The sequence below is a fragment of the Bidens hawaiensis genome, unplaced genomic scaffold (genome assembly GCF_021521415.1).
Source record: "Bidens hawaiensis isolate Kalapana, Puna unplaced genomic scaffold, B.hawaiensis_p1.1 tig00002477_1, whole genome shotgun sequence".
NCBI classification, from domain to species: Eukaryota; Viridiplantae; Streptophyta; class Magnoliopsida; order Asterales; family Asteraceae; genus Bidens; species Bidens hawaiensis.
Genome location: NW_027491136.1, coordinates 1,994,320 through 2,004,913, shown reverse-complemented (window position 1 = coordinate 2,004,913; position 10,594 = coordinate 1,994,320). Strand labels below are relative to the sequence as shown.

The window sequence follows — 10,594 nt, the reverse complement described above, 5'->3', positions numbered from 1 at the left end:
AAACATAAATTGTCCCTTTAGAACAAATTAAAAATAAGTGTAAATATAAATATGCTAGGATAAGTCAAACAATCAACAGTTTAAACAGTGGTAAACTACTTTAAAGATTTCGCTTGAAATACTAGATTATATATACTATCAATGCTATAAGTAGCGGTAGGCAGAGGACAAAAACTTAAACTACACCAATAATTCATTAAGACATGTAGGATGAGTATCTGAATATGAGATAAGATATAAGATTAGTTTTAAAAGATTTTGGGTTTGCACTAATTTTCTGAACCCGTTTATACGCGTCAAGAAACACATATTATATTGTTATATTATACAATTTATAAGATACAGATTTTTGAGATAAGTTTAAGATCACATCTCGAGTAATGAGCATCCAATAAGGTACATTTTAACTACAATAAGATCATAAGCAAACATACTCATATACTCAATGGTATAAGTAACCGATATCTGAAACGTATAAAATATTGTTAGAAAATACAATATAGTTAGGTATGAAAATATAACTACAAAAACATGCTCGATAATCGATACACCGCCCATTGTCATCCTTAACAAAATGACTGGATTGTCTAGTTATTATATAAAAAAAAACTATTTTAATAAAATAAATAATTAAAAATTATATAAAAAAGAATACAAAACTTCTACACATTTATATATATTTTGAAATAGTCATCATTACAAAGTATTGTGTCACCAGAATCCAATTACAATCTTCAAAAAGTATATTAAAACTGTATTTTCCAAATTCAATGATTATGGTAATCCCACAGATACACAAAGCCAGACCTCCTATTTGTCAATTAGTAATTTATTCAACCTTTAACTTTTATTATTATAATTTATAAATTATAAATAACCCCCACTCCCCACCCTCACACCATCAACAATTGCACCAAATTATAATAATATTCTCAAAATAATAATTCCATTTACAGAAAAGAAATCAACAACTATAAGGGCCTCACTCCAAGAAAATATAACCCAACAGAACATGAACTAAAGACTCCATAACCAATTTTGCAGCTAAATTTCACATCATATGTGTGTGCGGTATATACATATATAATCAAGAAATCTCAACCAAGCTCTCTTCTTTGTGACAATCTGTAAGCTTTAATTTCTGTTTGTTTTATATTTTACATGATCTGAGTTTTTTATTAATTGATTGGGTGAAAGTGAAACCAAGGATTTGTTGGTTTTTAGTTCTGCCATGTTTTAGTTTTTGATTGGGCTGCAAAGTTTATTGCTTTTTGTGGTATTTGATAAGATTTATGTTTTATGGTGAAATTAAGCAAACTGTTATTTCAATTGATGTATTAAATTTATGTACTTTAGGTCAATTTGAGTCAATATGTTTGTTGCATATTTTGGATTGTAATTTGGGGGTTTCTTATGGGTATTGGTTAAAGATTGTCTTTCTTGAATTTTTTATCTCCTGCTGTGTTCATCAAATAATTTCTGATTAGAATTGAATTATTGAATCATCCAATAATTAAATTTCATGAATTTAAGCCTAAAGTTGACTTCTTTGAAATAGTTGATTCATTTGCCTTTCAGTTTGGATTTAGTATAAGACTATAAGTTAAAGTGTAATCCTTTATCCAAAACTGTCATTTTTATCCTATTTAAAGTTTAATAATGTTTAAGGGCACATCAAGAGGTATGATAATGTTTTGGTATTCTGCTAATCTGTTGTCAATTCGTAGTTTGTTGTATGCATCTATCGGTTCCCTGTATCTTTACTTAAAAATTTTTAACCTTGATGATAATTTCCTTGTGTAATAACTTAACATCTAGCACTTATTTATATAGTTACAAAGATGATATTTTGTTCTTCCTGGGGTTCTTTATTCTGCATATTGTTTACATCCGATTTGTTTAACAAAACGTATATCGTTGTTATAGATAGGAATCATGTTGGAAGGTCCTGCTTTTCTCGTCTCACGAGACTTACCAAGTGCGTGCGAACAAGAAAGCACATGGGCTTATAACGCCTTCTGTGTAACCGGATTTTCAAAAGGAAAGCGCGGTCTTGATCACGAAGAAGAACCCTTAACCGGGTTGAGAAAATATTGGAAACCGTCTGAAAATGAGACGGAAAAGGGTATTTCGGTCATTTCACTTTCTGAATCCAGCCCATTAGATAACCAAGAACAAGATGATCAACAAGATCAAGCAGACTCTGGTTCACTAATCAGCGATTTAGGTCGAGACCTCTCGATTAACTGCTTATTACACAGTTCAAGATCGGACTATGGTTTAATCGCGTCACTTAACCGCACGTTCCGGACCCTGGTTCGCGGTGGTGAGCTTTATAAGCTAAGACGGTTAAAGGGTATTCAAGAACATTGGGTTTATTTCTCATGTAACCTTTTTGAATGGGAAGCGTTTGACCCGATCCGGCGGAGGTGGATGCGCCTGCCTACCATGGACTGCAGTGAATGTTTCATGTGCTTAGATAAAGAATCTTTAGCAGTCGGGACCGAGCTGCTGGTGTTCGGTAAGGAAATAGACACACATGTAGCGTATAAATATAGCATCTTAACTAACTCATGGTCACCCGGGTCAAAGACCAACACACCCAGATGTTTGTTCGGGTCTGCAAGTCTTGGTGAGTTAGCCATTGTAGCCGGTGGGTGCGGTCCATCTGGCAACATATTAAGCTCGGCCGAGCTTTATAATTCAGAAACCGGGACTTGGGTTACCCTACCTAATATGAATAAAGCAAGAAAAATGTGTTCAGGGGTATTTATGGAAAATAAATTTTATGTCATCGGTGGCATAGGCGAAGAGAATAATAATGGGTTGACTTGTGGGGAAGTTTACGATATGGAAACGGGTGTTTGGACCGAGATTCCAGATATGTTTCCGGTGTTGACCGGTCAAGATGCACCCGCAACCGCAAAGGCACCGCCTTTATTAGCGGTTGTGAAGGACGAGTTATATGGAGCTTATTATGAAGAGCAGGAAGTCAAAAAGTATGATAAGGGTAGAAATCTATGGGTCAGGGTGGGCGGGCTGCCTGAAAGGGCGGGGTCGATGAACGGATGGGGGCTTGCCTTTCGGGCTTGTGGTGATCAGCTTATTGTTATTGGTGGGCCCCGGGTTTCTTATGGCGGGATGATAGAGTTGAATTCGTGGGTGCCTGATGAAAGCCCGCCTCAATGGAACTTGCTTGCAAGAAAGCGGTCGAGTGGGTTTGTTTATAACTGTGCTGTGATGGGATGTTGAGATGCTAAACATGTTTAAATTAAAATTGGGATAGTGTTTTATGTATGTTTTCTTACTAATTATACTTATAGTTTCTTTACTTGTCCTAAGGTATTAATATTTGATATGCGTGTTTAAATGAATTAGGAAATTAAAGTTAGCGGATGGTTAAAGATTATGTAATTTCCGACCCGACCCCTCGTATCAACATATATTGTCTGATTTGTCTAAGTATGCTTAAACCGATTGTTCATGTTACATAAAAGAAACACCATATGGGATTATATTACATGGGAGTAGTAGAAAGTTTTATGATTACAAATATGATTTATATATAAAATGTGAAGTGTTTATTGTTGTAGAAGATTTGTGAGGATGTCTTCATCAAGTCCATTGGTTTCCACATAATCCAATAGTTGAGATAGCCTTTCTCCTGCATTCTTCACCTCTTTTTGCAGGCTCTTAATGTAATTGCACGTGTCCTTGATAATCTTTAGAGCTTCTACCTTTTCCTTCTTATGCATGTAAACCACATTGTATCTTAGTACAACAATATGCAATAAGTTATGACAATATGTATTTGCATGTTTCTCTGTGAGCATTTTTTTAGGTTACTCATTTGTGACAAAAAATTATGGTTTGAGTCATGTAAACAACCTTTTGATATGGAATATTGTGTCCATAGATTTCATTATGCTAAAGAAAGTTAATTAACTCTTTGAAGGTATTGAAATTTTTGGTACATTTGGTTGGCAAATGCGTAGGCTTACAAAGTTACAAACCCCAATTGTAAAGGTTAAAAAAAAAGATATATACATAAAATGTTATCAAAACGGTCTTATATACCACTTACGTCTCGCGGTTTGCATGGACACTAATGCTCGTTAGATCACATCGAATGTTAATAATTCGAACTTAAATGTTGAAAAGAATTACCAAACGTACCCTTTGCCTGCCTTGGGAACTAGAATCTGGGAGCAATGCTTGTAACTTGATAATAAGGTCATCGAGCTCATGGTCACGAGTTTGGCCTTTTCTGGCTCTCTTATTTGAGCTAGACATGACTTGACTTACGATCTTTTGGGACATTGGATACGGGGTTTGCTTAAAAAGGGCACGTAAGTGTGTAGGTAGTAGACATTATGTTGGAAGTTAAATAATAATTAAACCTAAACTTGTTTGTTGCAGATGATGAGATAATCTTGGGCCAATTTGTCTCTTATTCAATGTGCATGTCTTTCTAATAGTTTTTTTTTTCACACATTAAACGAATCTTAATTTAGTGATTTATTTTATTGAATCAATAACCAATCACGTTTGGTTTTAATCCATGATTGGATGATTGATTATATTGGCTTTATTCACCAACTCATCCCTTATATTTAATAAAGACTAAAATTAGTGTTTATGGCGTTTTTTCTTTTACTATCTGTGACTTATTTCTCGAAAAAACCATGATCTTAGGCCAAAATAATCATTTAGTTAATAATCTTGATTTGAACTTAACAAACATAGAGGAATTGCGGGGAGAGACATACGCTTGTCCTAAAAGTTTCAAATAATTGGACGTGTGCAAGAAAGCAGTTGTAGTGGAGTTGGTGTTGGTGTTGCGCCTACTTGTCAGATATTGAGATCCTAAAGCCATCGTACTCTTTGACAAGAGAGAAGAGGGTGGTTGACTACTTTATATGGGAGATGGAACTTTACATAGAATGCGTATGAATTAAGGACCACGCGACCAAGATCATAATGACCACGATATACTTTCAAGGATGCAACATTATTTGTGTGGAGAGAGAAACATGTGGATGATTTACATATAAACACTTGGACGATGATTCATTTGTCTAATTTCTCGATGGCTACAACCATGGACAAAGACGAAGCTAAGAAAGCATGGAGTGTAGCACTTTGTCATGACAATAACAAAGGCGTGGACATTATCGAGAGGAAATCAGGTAAGCTTAAGGATGAAGAAATTGGTAACGGGAAATGTGGGTGGAAGATGATCAAAGTCCAAAAAGGAGTATGAGGAATGAGATAGGATTGTCAACAAGTAGAAGGTGTTACATGTTTACTAGGTCAGCGACTCAGCGAGCATGTTATTGTCCAAAGACGTGAGTTTTAATCAAAATAGGCTCAAAGACATGATGATGGTGGTGGTGGTGGTGGTGGTGATGATGATGATGGCGGAGGTAGTGGTGGAGATGAAGGTGGTGGTGGTTGCTACCAATGTTTTCAGACCCGGCCCGAACATCGACCCGGACGCCTTACCGGGTCAAAGGTCGGACCGAACCGGAAGGTCGGACCGGACATTGGCCCAGATGATGTCATAATATATATATATATATATATATATATATATATATAGGAGAAGTATATAATGAAAACCCACTTAATCTGTAAAAACCTGTGAAAACCCTATGTAACATCAATTTTTTTTGTTTTTTTTTTTCACACACGTAATATATGTTGTAACATTTAATACAAAACATCGAAAACTAAAAAAATGTTTTGCTATTTTTTAACATTTTTTACTAATTTTTATATATGTTTTTAGAAGAGAGAAAAAGTTATATTTATATTTATATTTTTTATTCAATTTAATTGTGGACCACAAGATTTAAACTTTAATTAAAAACATGTGGTTGATAATGAGTTTCTAGAGTTTTCACACACACATACACACACACACACACACACATATATATATATAGGGGATGGATCTTGCGAGAAGTGATATTATAACGATAAGTGCGAGAAATAAATCTGAGCCATTGATATGTTTGATCTATAGTTCATAATCATCATGACATTCTTGTGATAAATATGGAATTCATTTATAGAATCATTTAATAATTAATACCATAATATTCCTATCCAAATTTTATACCAAGGTTTGACTTTATTTTTTTTCTTTTGTTTTAAATAGACAAATATTGAATATATATCATGATATAACTTCAAATTGTTGTTTTTTCATTTTTTTTTTCATTTGTTTCAAATCATAAATAATGTGATTCATGAAATTATTTTACGAACTATTTTACACAAATAATATTGTGTAAGTTCATATATGTACTGTGTAGGTAATATCACGAACGTGTATATGAAAATTTTACAAGTGTAGGTTATTAGCATGATCCATTATTTATTATATGTAGTTTAATGAAAAAAATAAAACAAAATTATTTTTTAGTGTGTGGGTTCATATATGTACCGTGTATGTGGTATTTCGAATTGTGTATTATAAATTATATCTTGTGTAGGTTCATATATGTACTGTGTATATGGTATTTCGAATTATATATACGTATATTTTATCGTGTGTAGGTCCATATATGTACCATGTACCTGGTATTACGAATTGTGTATATGTAAATTTTATCGTATGTAGTTATGTAAGTTCATGTATGTATGTGGTATTTTTAATTGTGTATGCGTAAATTTTATTGTGTGTAGGTTCATATATATACACTGTGAAGGTGGCATTACGAATTGTATGTGTAAATTTTATCGTGTGTATGATCATTTATGTACTGTGTATGTGATTTTACGAATTTAGTATAAAGTTGAAAATCCTCCAAATTTGGTTAAGTTTGAAAAATTAAAATGAACGAATTAATCATAAATTAAAAATACAAAAAAACAAACAATTTTAAAGAAAAAAATAATTTGTAACTTAGTTATATTTGTTGATAAAATGGAATTATGAAGATCGATTATTTTGTGGTAAATGAAACTAGTTATATTATAAAAATATTCAAATTAAAAACAAAAAAGATGTAACCTATCCAACACATAAGTTACTTGCCATATATGAGAAAAGCTTTTAATAAGATGCTCATTCTATTAAAATAAATCATAAATAAAAGAAAAATTATGATTGGTTGTAATTACTTCCCGCACTAAGAAACACTTCTGAAATGAACCAATATATATATATATATATATATATATATATATATATATATATATATAGGATTTGGTTCATTTCAAAAGTTTTCTTAGTGCGAGAAGTGCGAGAAGAGATTATAACCAATCACATGATTTGCTTTTTAATTTCTTATTATTTAAATAAAAGAGTATGTTAGTAAAATATAAAATGTTTTGTTTTATAACTCATCCTCATTAATGGTTTAATTAATGTTAAGTTACTAACAAATGATAAGTTGTTGTTATTATTAATATTATTTCATCTAAAATTTGAACAATTAAAATCCATTTGATCTAAAATCATTTTATTCTAATACATGGCTAATAATTTTTTTATTTGATCTCTAATGTGAAGTGTTTTTTTTTAAATTTTATTTTAATCAACTAATGTAGTGTAGACTTATCTTATATAATGTAGATAAAGTTACGTAATCTAATGTATGCACACTTTCAAATTTTGTATAGTCATAACTAATGTGGTGTAGACATATCATATGTAGTCTTGGAAAAACTAATGAAATGTAGGCTTGCTTTCCAATGTTGTGTAATTATAACTAATGTTGTGTAGATTTATCAAATGTACTGTAGGCAAAACTAATATAGGGTAGGCACAATTTCAAGTGTTATATAGTCATAATTAATGTGGTGTAGACATATCATACGTAGTGTAGGCAAAACTGATGTAACGTAGGCTCACTTTCAAATGTAGTGTATGCAAAACTAATGTAGTGTAGGCACACTTTCAAGTGTCGTATAGTCATAACTAATATAGCGTAGATATATCTAGTTTTGTGTAGGCAAAACTAATGTATTGTAGTGTATGCATATTTTCAAATATTATGTAGTCATAACTAATGTATTTTAGACATATTTAATGTAGGGACACTTTCAAATGTTGTGTTGTCATAACTAATGTAATGTAAAAATATCTAATGTAGTGTAGGTAAAACTAATGTCGTGTAGTCACTTGAGACAAGTTGGTATATGTTTTTATGTATCATGTATATGTATTAAACTAGTATTAATCATCTTATGAGCATTGATTATCCTAGAAAAAATAACTGCGGAATACATTAATTTCTGGTTTAATTAGGCTAACACCACAAAAGACATGTATGCCCTTTTTAATTGACCGCCGTCATCATCATCATCTTCTCCAAAGGTTCACCCTAACTTCATATGATCTCACACCTCTGGCAAGTTTTATGATTAAATCGTATCACCATCTTCATCTCCTTCGGACCCCTATGCCTTTTCCTCATTCGTAGTCTCGCTTATTTTTAGAGACGCCGGATCTACAACGGCCAGATTGTGACCGGAATTACCGCCGGAATGTCATATTTAATACATTTTACCGGTTTACCGGGTCTGGTCCGCCTGTGAACCGCAAGAACCGGTCGTGTTTTTAAAAAACGGGCCAAACACCATGAACCGGACCGGTGATTATACCGGATCCCGAACCAGTCGGACCGGTTGGTCCATTATGAGTTTCAAAACACCGGTTGCTACATAAGCAGCTATTAGCTAAGTCAGCGAATAACTAATTTTTGTGTCAAATAAACAGGCAGACCAACAAAAAACTAAGTGGCATGCTAGGCTCTGTTAGAGAAAAGCTTGATGAAGGAAATAGGTTAAAAGTAGTAACTCTCCTAACATATACCTTAGGTTACATTTAGAGTCAACCAATGAGTTGAAGTTAGTGTCATTAAAATTCAATATCTTTGCTTTTTAGAAGTTATATCATTCAAATCTCATCAATACTTTAAGGGTGCGTTCGTTTCACGGACTTTATTTAAAGGATTTGGAATTAGAATAGGAATTGGAATGGAATGTTTGAGAATTCATATCATGTGTTTGGTTGGTTAATATGTATTGGAATTGGAATCTTCTTCATTCTCGAGTGTTTTTTTTAAGAACGAGGGCAAAGGCGGAAACGTATTAGTTTTTTTACATTTTTCGTTTTTTATTTATATTTTGAGTTATGATTTTTGTTATTTATTTTTTTGAATTTTTTTTTGAGAGGAATATAAACCCCTCCAAAAAAAATTCAAATAAATAAATAAATAAATCATAACTCAAAATATAAATCAAAAACGAAAAATGTAAAAAAACTAAAACGTTTCCGTCTTTGCCCTCGTTCTTAAAAAAAAAACCCGACTCGAAACTCGTTTTGGCCCGTTCTGACCTTGACCCATTTCGACCCAACCCAACCCATTTGCCACCCCTAGTACTGATTTTGGTTCATAAAACAATCCTTTATTTTCCATAACAATCCTTATAAAATATGTGAGATTTTAAAATCTCATAAAATGTGAGATTTGATGGGATTTAGTTTCCATTCCCTTTCTTTTATTTAATGAAATGAACATATCAATTCATGAGATTTAAAATCCCATGCAATAGAATTCCTTCCAAATCCGAAATAAACAGGACCTAAGAATATATGGGATGCTAATCATTCATTACATAAAATAATTTTAATATACGTAGTGTCATTGAAACATGTTGAATCGTCATTATATATGTTTTATAAGAAGTAAATTTAAATTAACAAAAAAATAATATTAAAACCAAAAACACACTACTATATCTATATTGCAATTAAGGCCCCTGTCATTTTCAAAAGTCGAAAGTTAATAGCCACTTAAATATAAAAAAGAACTTTGTAATGATAACTACGTTATCATTAGTCTTGAGCTAACTTACATTTATATTTTTTATAATGTTAAATTATATATTACTTTTCCATTAGTATTGTTGTAAAGTACTCTAATAATGGATCGTGATGTAGACTTTCTTCTAATTTGTGTGTCGCTCCAAATATTTTGAACAAGCGATCATATATACATGTTTGATTAAGCTATATAATAATACGAAATTTGGGAGTTTGCTTTTAAACTTTTAATCTAAACGAGTTTGAGACAAATGTGTCTTGGGTCAATATGGGCCTTTCTTTTATAGACTATGTTTTTCAGAGTATATATGTTTCAAAGTATATACACTGGCGGAGCTAGAAAAATTTTTCTATCGGTTCGGGATTTTTCGATGTTTAATTTTTTCCGCCAAAGTTTTTGAGCCAAAATGGGTCAGGTCGGGTTAGTCATTCGGTGAGATAAATAAATTGCAATATCACCATAATAAAAAATGTACATCATCAACATTCATTAAAATGCAAAATCATATTTCATAAAAAAAAAGATATTACATATTATAATTGTTCCCAACACATTTCATGTTTTGAAAACTATTCAAAACATTATCAATCGCGACTTTAAAAAATAACTCTTTTTCAATATAACAAATGCAAGCATCATATACATTCGTCGGTCATCTGATTATGCAAAATCAAAGAAAGATTCATTGTGAGGTCTGCGTCGATTAAAGGCTTGAAGCAATCAAAGAAAGAGTCGGTCGGTCGGCGGTCGGT

General features: G+C 32.1%; 1 pseudogene across 2 annotated transcripts; it reads left to right on the top strand.

Moving 5' to 3' along the window:
- Positions 1 to 939: 939 nt before the first annotated feature.
- On the top strand, positions 940 to 3,314 carry LOC143619690 (F-box/kelch-repeat protein At1g74510 pseudogene; annotated as a pseudogene). 2 transcript variants are annotated; one of them, XR_013151221.1, is made up of 2 exons: positions 940 to 1,127; positions 1,927 to 3,314. The product of XR_013151221.1 is annotated as an F-box/kelch-repeat protein At1g74510 pseudogene, transcript variant X1 (transcript). The 2 variants fall into 2 exon arrangements; XR_013151222.1 differs by having other exon boundaries at positions 1,049 to 1,127; positions 1,931 to 3,314.
- Positions 3,315 to 10,594: the final 7,280 nt, after the last annotated feature.